This window comes from Schistocerca nitens, chromosome 4 (genome assembly GCF_023898315.1).
Source record: "Schistocerca nitens isolate TAMUIC-IGC-003100 chromosome 4, iqSchNite1.1, whole genome shotgun sequence".
Taxonomy (NCBI): Eukaryota; Metazoa; Arthropoda; class Insecta; order Orthoptera; family Acrididae; genus Schistocerca; species Schistocerca nitens.
Window position 1 is genome coordinate 59,532,374 of NC_064617.1, and position 7,046 is coordinate 59,539,419.

The window sequence follows — 7,046 nt, forward strand, 5'->3', positions numbered from 1 at the left end:
CCCGTTGTCTTCACTCACCAACCGACGTTACCGCGAGTCGCGATGTTTTGACGTTTCGGATGGGCGTGGCTGGGCCGCCGCTGGAGCTCGTGTGAAGGCGACGTAGTTCCCCGTCGGCCGCTCCGTGGCGCTGTAGGCGGACGTAGTTTGTAGTTCGGCCGCTAGATGCCGGGACTGCGCTCGTCGTCTCGAAGTTGCGTCACTCGCCGTGATGTCGTGTGAAATCACCTCGCGGATCGAAGCTCTTTGGTGCGACTGCTACGTGGCTCTGCGTGACGTCACTCCCTAATTGCGTCGCCACAATACGTTATCGTCAGCATACCAGTTTATGGGTCCACACGAAGCTGTCCGATTTTCGCCGTTCAAAAGGCAATTTCGGTCAACATGTTATCATTAAACACCTTTCTAACAACTTTTGTGACGAAATCTTGGCTCGTCTCACTATTTTATTGTTCACACGTGTCTCTTTTTTATGTCCACTTTTCACAGTTTTTCGCGCGGATTTTCGCATTTGTACTTTGCAACACCGTTTAATATAGCCCGCAAAACAGTTTAGTTACAATCTTGCTATATTATTACTTCGTATCGTTCAAAAATTACACTGTTCCTTATCGCGACTTTAACGTTCATGCACTGTCCCGATTCCACATTGAAAATTTAGTTTTCTCGTCCGAAAATTGCACTTGTTCTTTTCACGATAAGCCAATTGTGTAGTAACACTATTCGTCCGAAAATTGCAGTCGTCCTTTCACGGCTCGCCAACGGTGTAACACGTCCTTTTATTCTTTTAGTTATCCGCTCGTTCGCGGACCTGATTAGCAGCCCAAAATTAGATAATTAATTAATGTGACCGTGTACCTAATGGGCTAGCAATCGGATTGGACTGCTCAGGAGGTGTTACCTTCCGTACTGTCCTCACAAATATGGTAATAAGTATGGTTTGGTGGTAATGAGGACAGCAAACACAGTTTCATGAACAAAACCTATATTCTTAGCAAAGCACAAAAATAAGGAGACAGCCACTGCCTTCGTCAATACACTGTTAATGACGGCTAATCTCATCACAGGTCTCCTTAGTTATTGTTAATCGTCACACGCAATATCCAATCACTGTAATCCAATTAATGCTGGCGCGGTAGACGCGGAAGTATAACAGCGGCACTCAATCTCACTGAAATCCCTTTATAATAAAACTTTCTCACTTCCCGCATAATACTGATACAAAGGGGTTAAACCACGGCGTTGGCCACTCCCTTTGCCGGTAAATGGTAATAATTTCTGCTGGCTTTTGCACAGCTATGCCCGCCTCGCGGGAACCTAACACACCCTCACGGCATCCTCTGCACAACTAACTTCGCACTGCACTCCGCCCAGTTATTCCCGCCTCGCGGGAATCTACCCAAGCCGTCCACTCGGCATTCCGGGGAATCCCCTCTAGCTCGCGCGTCCTGCACACACTACTCGATATTTGCCCTGTCGACCTGTGTGAGCGCAAATTCTAATAGTAAGGGCCTGCGGACCCCTTACACCTCCCTTCTCTTTCCTTTTCCCCATTCCCCTCCCTCCTTCCCTCTTCCCCCAGGCTTCCCCTCCACCTTCTTCCTTTCCCCCTATCTCCCCTGCCCATGGCATCTGCTCTCCCTCTCCCACCCCCACTCCTCCTATCTTGGCAGGTCCCCGGACTAGTACAGGGTTAGTGAACATTCGCGCGCCGGAGATCAACGCCTCGTGTTCGGTGTGTGCCGTCGTTTTGTGCTTAAGTGGTTCAGTGTTATTCGTTTTGTGCACCTACGTTCACGTGTGACAATTTTCGTCTCTGTCTGTGTCCAAGTGTCTGAACAATTTTATCTTGGACTCTACGTCCGTGAACGGCACCTTGTATTTTACTGTTTGTCTCCGTTTATATGTCCACCATGTTTTATCTCTAAATGTCTTCATTTGTATATCTGTGTTTCTCTGCGGCCAAAGGGCGGCGTAGTATGCTGCTGCAGGCCTGCCTGTAAATCCAGGTTTCAAAATCACAATAAAGGAAAAAAAATTTAAAACAGACTAAAAGAAACTCACACACATTCCTCCTTTTCAGTATGTCCTTGTAGTAACGCTTGCGGTGTTAGTGCCAGATAAAACGCTTTTTAGGGATGATTTGTACGAATCTGAGGATAATGAGAATAACAATGACTCACATAAAGACCCTTAATATTTTCCATAAACAGAAATGTGCTTCAAGTGTTGTCGATAATCAAGTGAAACTGAATATTTACTTAAGCAAATGGACATTGTTAAGTTGTGTCCCTTACCATTACATCTGAGGTCATGAGTCCCCTAGAACTTAGAACTACTTAAACCCAACTATCCTAAGGACATCACATACATCCATGCCCGAGGCAGGATTCGAACCTGCGACCGTTGCGGTCGGTAAGATAACTCCAAAAATTAATTTTATATTGTGTTCAATTATAGATCAGCTTTTGAGTTTGTTATACGTAATTGATCCTCCTACTACGAGGACCTTTTTGTCTCACTACAAGTCGGGTATATAGACCCTAAGATATTAACACCCAATATACTGGAAATACTTAGATGAACTATGATGTGTCGGCAGCTGGGCCAACACCTTGTAGATAGAGGTGGCTTAATGCACGCTAGACTAACGCAGACGGGCGTGAAGTACTGGAACAGGATACGTAATTAATGCTATGAAGAAAAGTACGTAGCTGGTATAATACTTATCTTTAATAACTCATGGTGGTACATCGCTATGGTGAACACAAGTGAGACTCTAATTACAATCGCTGTAAGGCTAATGGCGCCTTGCTAGTTCGTAGCCATTAACTTAGCTGAAGGCTATTCTGTCTCTCGGCTAATGAGAGAGAAAGGCTTCGCACGTCTAGTCGCTAGCTCTGTCGTCCGTACAACTGGGGTGAGTTCGAGTCAGTCTCTCGAGACCTGCCTTGTGGTGGCGCTAGGTTTGCGATCACACAGTGGCGACACGCGGGTCCGACATGTACTACAGGACCGCGGCCGATTTAAGCTACCACCTAGCGCGTGTGGTGTCTGGCTGTGACACCACAAACTAACATGAAAACAAGCATTGCAGTTGTTTAATGTGAGCCGGCCGAAGTGGCCGTGCGGTTAAAGGCGCTGCAGTCTGGAACCGCAAGACCGCTACGGTTGCAGGTTCGAATCCTGCCTCGGGCATGGATGTTTGTGATGTCCTTAGGTTAGTTAGGTTTAACTAGTTCTAAGTTCTAGGGGACTAATGACCTCAGCAGTTGAGTCCCATAGTGCTCAGGGCCATTTTGTTTAATGTGACCGTAAAGATTCTATTTTCATAAAAGTTACATTCGAAAAACAAACAAAATTTTACGTTGGGGTCAGTGGCAATTCGTGTAAAAACTGCGAAAATTTTTTTATGTATTATAAGAATAAAAATGAACGAAACATAACTGGATACAATTGACTCACAGGAAGAAAGTCATACATTTTGAAAATAATAGTTTTGAAAGCAAGGGAGATGTACGTTTCCAACGTGCTTATGGTGTCATATAGACCTCGTTGGTAGTAGAAGGATTAACGCAAAAATTGTTACATATATGTTACATAAAAAACTAAAGGAAATTTTTAATTTGCATTTTTGAAGGGTTTCACAATAACGTCTTTTTGTATTTTTTGTTTTTTAATTCTCCCAGCGAGTAAAGAGTGGAAAGTTAATTCTAATTCATGTTAGGTGTGTTCAGCTTGCGAGTAGACAATGTCAAGTACCCATTAATTAATTATTATGAATATAATTTTTGGTAGAACTAACGATTACAAATGGTTCAAAAGGCTCTGAGCACTATGGGACTTCACATCTGAGGTCATCAGTCCCTTAGAACTTAGAAGTACTTAAACCTAACTAACCTAACGACAGCACACACGTCCATGCCAGAGGCAGGGTTCGAACCTGCGACCGTAGCGGTCGCGCGGTTCCAGACTGAAGCGCGTAGAACCGCTCGGCCACAGAGGCCGGCTAACGATTACAAGAATGTGTCATCGCTGTAGATATACTTGAAAACAATTACTTAACAGAATAAAACAATCACATTGCATATATCTGAAGTATCTAATTAACATGACTTTATTGACACGCCTCTGCGCAGTTTCTCAAAACAAGCAACTTGTCCCTTGTAAGGTTACAAGCCGTCTGGATTTCCTCCTTCCATTTATACTAAATTTGACTGCCAGTTGTCACGACTGGCGATAGGCAGCATAGTTGGTTGCGTCTACTTAAAGTCTCATTACGTTGACTTATTACAGGGAAATGTATTTTATAATAATTTCAGTGGTCATCGGTAAAGGGGCTAATAGTTGCAGCCTGTGAATACGTGAGAAATGCACAGCTCGCACAATACTCCGAATGCGGCAGGTGTGACGTGGGCACTCGGAGCTCTGTGCTAGATTGCGAGTGTCAAGTGCTCACCGACAGCAGCTTACGGAACCTACCGGTCCTTTTCACTAAGTCGGGGTCACTGCCCTGTCGCACGATTCTACTCTTGACATGGCCGACGGTAATCGTTTCAAGTGCTTGCTGGGACACCACAGTCTATAGCGGAAGTGTACAAGTCTTGGAATGTTGGGGGAAACCACGGTGAGACCAGTGACTTCGGGAAACTCGGAAGTGTTAAACAACGCCTTGATTCGGCCATCGCTAATTGACGGAAATTTCTGGGACGAAGTAGCGAGGAAGAAGTGCTCTCATTGGCCCATGACTGACGACATTCTGGGTAGGCATTTCTAAAACATGACATTGGCACGCTATTGCCGGAAAACCGTAACATTTTTCCTGATTAGCGTTTGCGGGCCAGATGGGCGTAGATTGCCGGGTCGGCAGCTGGTGGAAGAAAAAGGGACACTCTTGTTTTGGTTGTGGATGGAGACAGCTCTCTGGTTTGAGACGTCATGGCTCATGAAGGTGTCCGAGTCTTGACGAGCGAGCGTCAGATCCTGCCCTGCGAACTCGCTTCTCCGACTTCGCGTCACAGCAGGCTGGTGAGAGTATACAGCAGCACGGCGCATTAGATGGGCGTTAATACTTAGACAGGAAGTTCATCGTTGCCACAGCTCCGCTAAATCCGATTCATACCTTAGTATCGTTTACTGTGGTATTCAGTCGACCACTGGAGTTTCTGAATTACGTGTTGGGTTGTAATCGATTAATGATTTAATATGCAGCTAGGATACGGTAGCCATTCCTCCGCTTGCCTATCTATTATTTGTTGTCAGCAGTTAACATTGTTTTTTCGTAAAATGTTGATAATATCCTTTGTAATTGTTCAGTATAATAAATAATCGTTTTACGCTTCATTTGCACTTTTATTTGAAAGAGCACATAGGTCCCTTCAATTCACTGATCTATTCTACTGTTGAATTATTAGTTATGTAGTACGATTATTGTAATTTCCCACCTTATGAATCTATCCCTGGGCATTTCAAGATGGTAATTCAGTTGCGTAATTTATTGTTAACAAGGAATGTTAAGGGGAGTATGACAGAGTCTGGGTAGGTCCGTTACTGTGATAGGTTTCAAAGTCTCACACACTGCAGGATATTGCATAATTTGGTGAATCCTGCTCAGTCTTCGTTCTTTGTGAGATTCTGTGGGAAGTCTAACTTCTTCTTCTTCTTCTTCTTTTATTAAGTAGTCCGTTAGATGATATGTGTTCATCCGATTTCATAGTCTGTGGCAGCCTTTACTAGTTTCGCATTCGTATTATATTAGTACTCGTTTAATTTGACATCGCAGATATACAGTATTAAAATATCGTTAATTCTCTACATAAGGCAGCCAAAGAAGCCCTGGGTGAAGGAATTAAGTTTGGCCAAAAATCCTTATACTACTTTGATTCAGAAATGACGAAAGAGGTACAAATAAAGAAGGAAAAATATTTAAAATGGCTAAATACAGAATGTATCCAGGATAAGATAGAATTAAGAGCACAACAAGCAAAAATTAGAAGAATGGTGACAGGAGCAAAAAATATGAAAATGGGGAGATACCTGTAATAAAGTGAGTAATGTAATTGGCGGTAAGAGAACCTCAGAGGCATGGATGGTATTGAAAACACTGAGAAAAAATTCTAAGGAAACGCAAGAAATTAACTACATTAATATCCATATTTCTAAAAATACTTCAAAGAATTATTAACTGAAGACAGAGCAGAATTTTTGGATACGTTTAATAACGATACAGAAGAATCAGAAAATAATGGCAGCATTTAATTGGACATAGAAGTAGTAAAAAATCATTTGAAACATACAAAAAAGGAAGTGCTACTGGAATTTGAGGAGTACCAACTGAACTGGTGATATATGGTACAGATATATTACATGAACTTTTGAGAAGCCTTTTTGTAAAATGCTTAAATGGCCAGGCCATTGCAGAAGACTGGAAAGTAGGATTGATATCAAAAATCCACAAGGAAGGAAGAAAACAGGAGTGTGACTACTACATAGGAATAACTGTAACTAATGTACTCTTATTTAGCACACTTTATGGAAGGTTTATCAAACATTTTTCGGAAACAGAATTTAGGGAAATGGAGGCCGAGGAACAGGCTGGCTTCAGAGCAGGGAGATCAACTGATCAACTGCAGATCACATGTTTTGCTTGCAACAAATAATTGCAAAGAGAACACTTAGAAATCAATCCCTTCTTTTAGTATTTGTAGACATAGAAAAAGGTATGATAATATATTCATATGTAACTTTTCGAAAGCTTTAAAAACGTTTAGTATTAGTTCCATCATAACTGAAGCAATTCGGAACCTTTAGATAAACACTATATAGGAATAAAAGCAGAAAATCTCTCACCTGGATTTAAAGTTACGAAAGGACTACGTCAAGGATGAAATCTGTCACCAATATTTTATAAAATGTATACAAAAAAGCATTGGAAAACTGGAAAAGAAAATGTAAAAACATGAGGATCCCAGTAAATGATATTACGATATATTCATTACAGTTTACTGAAGAACAACTAATTTCGGCATATGATGAAAAAGAGATAG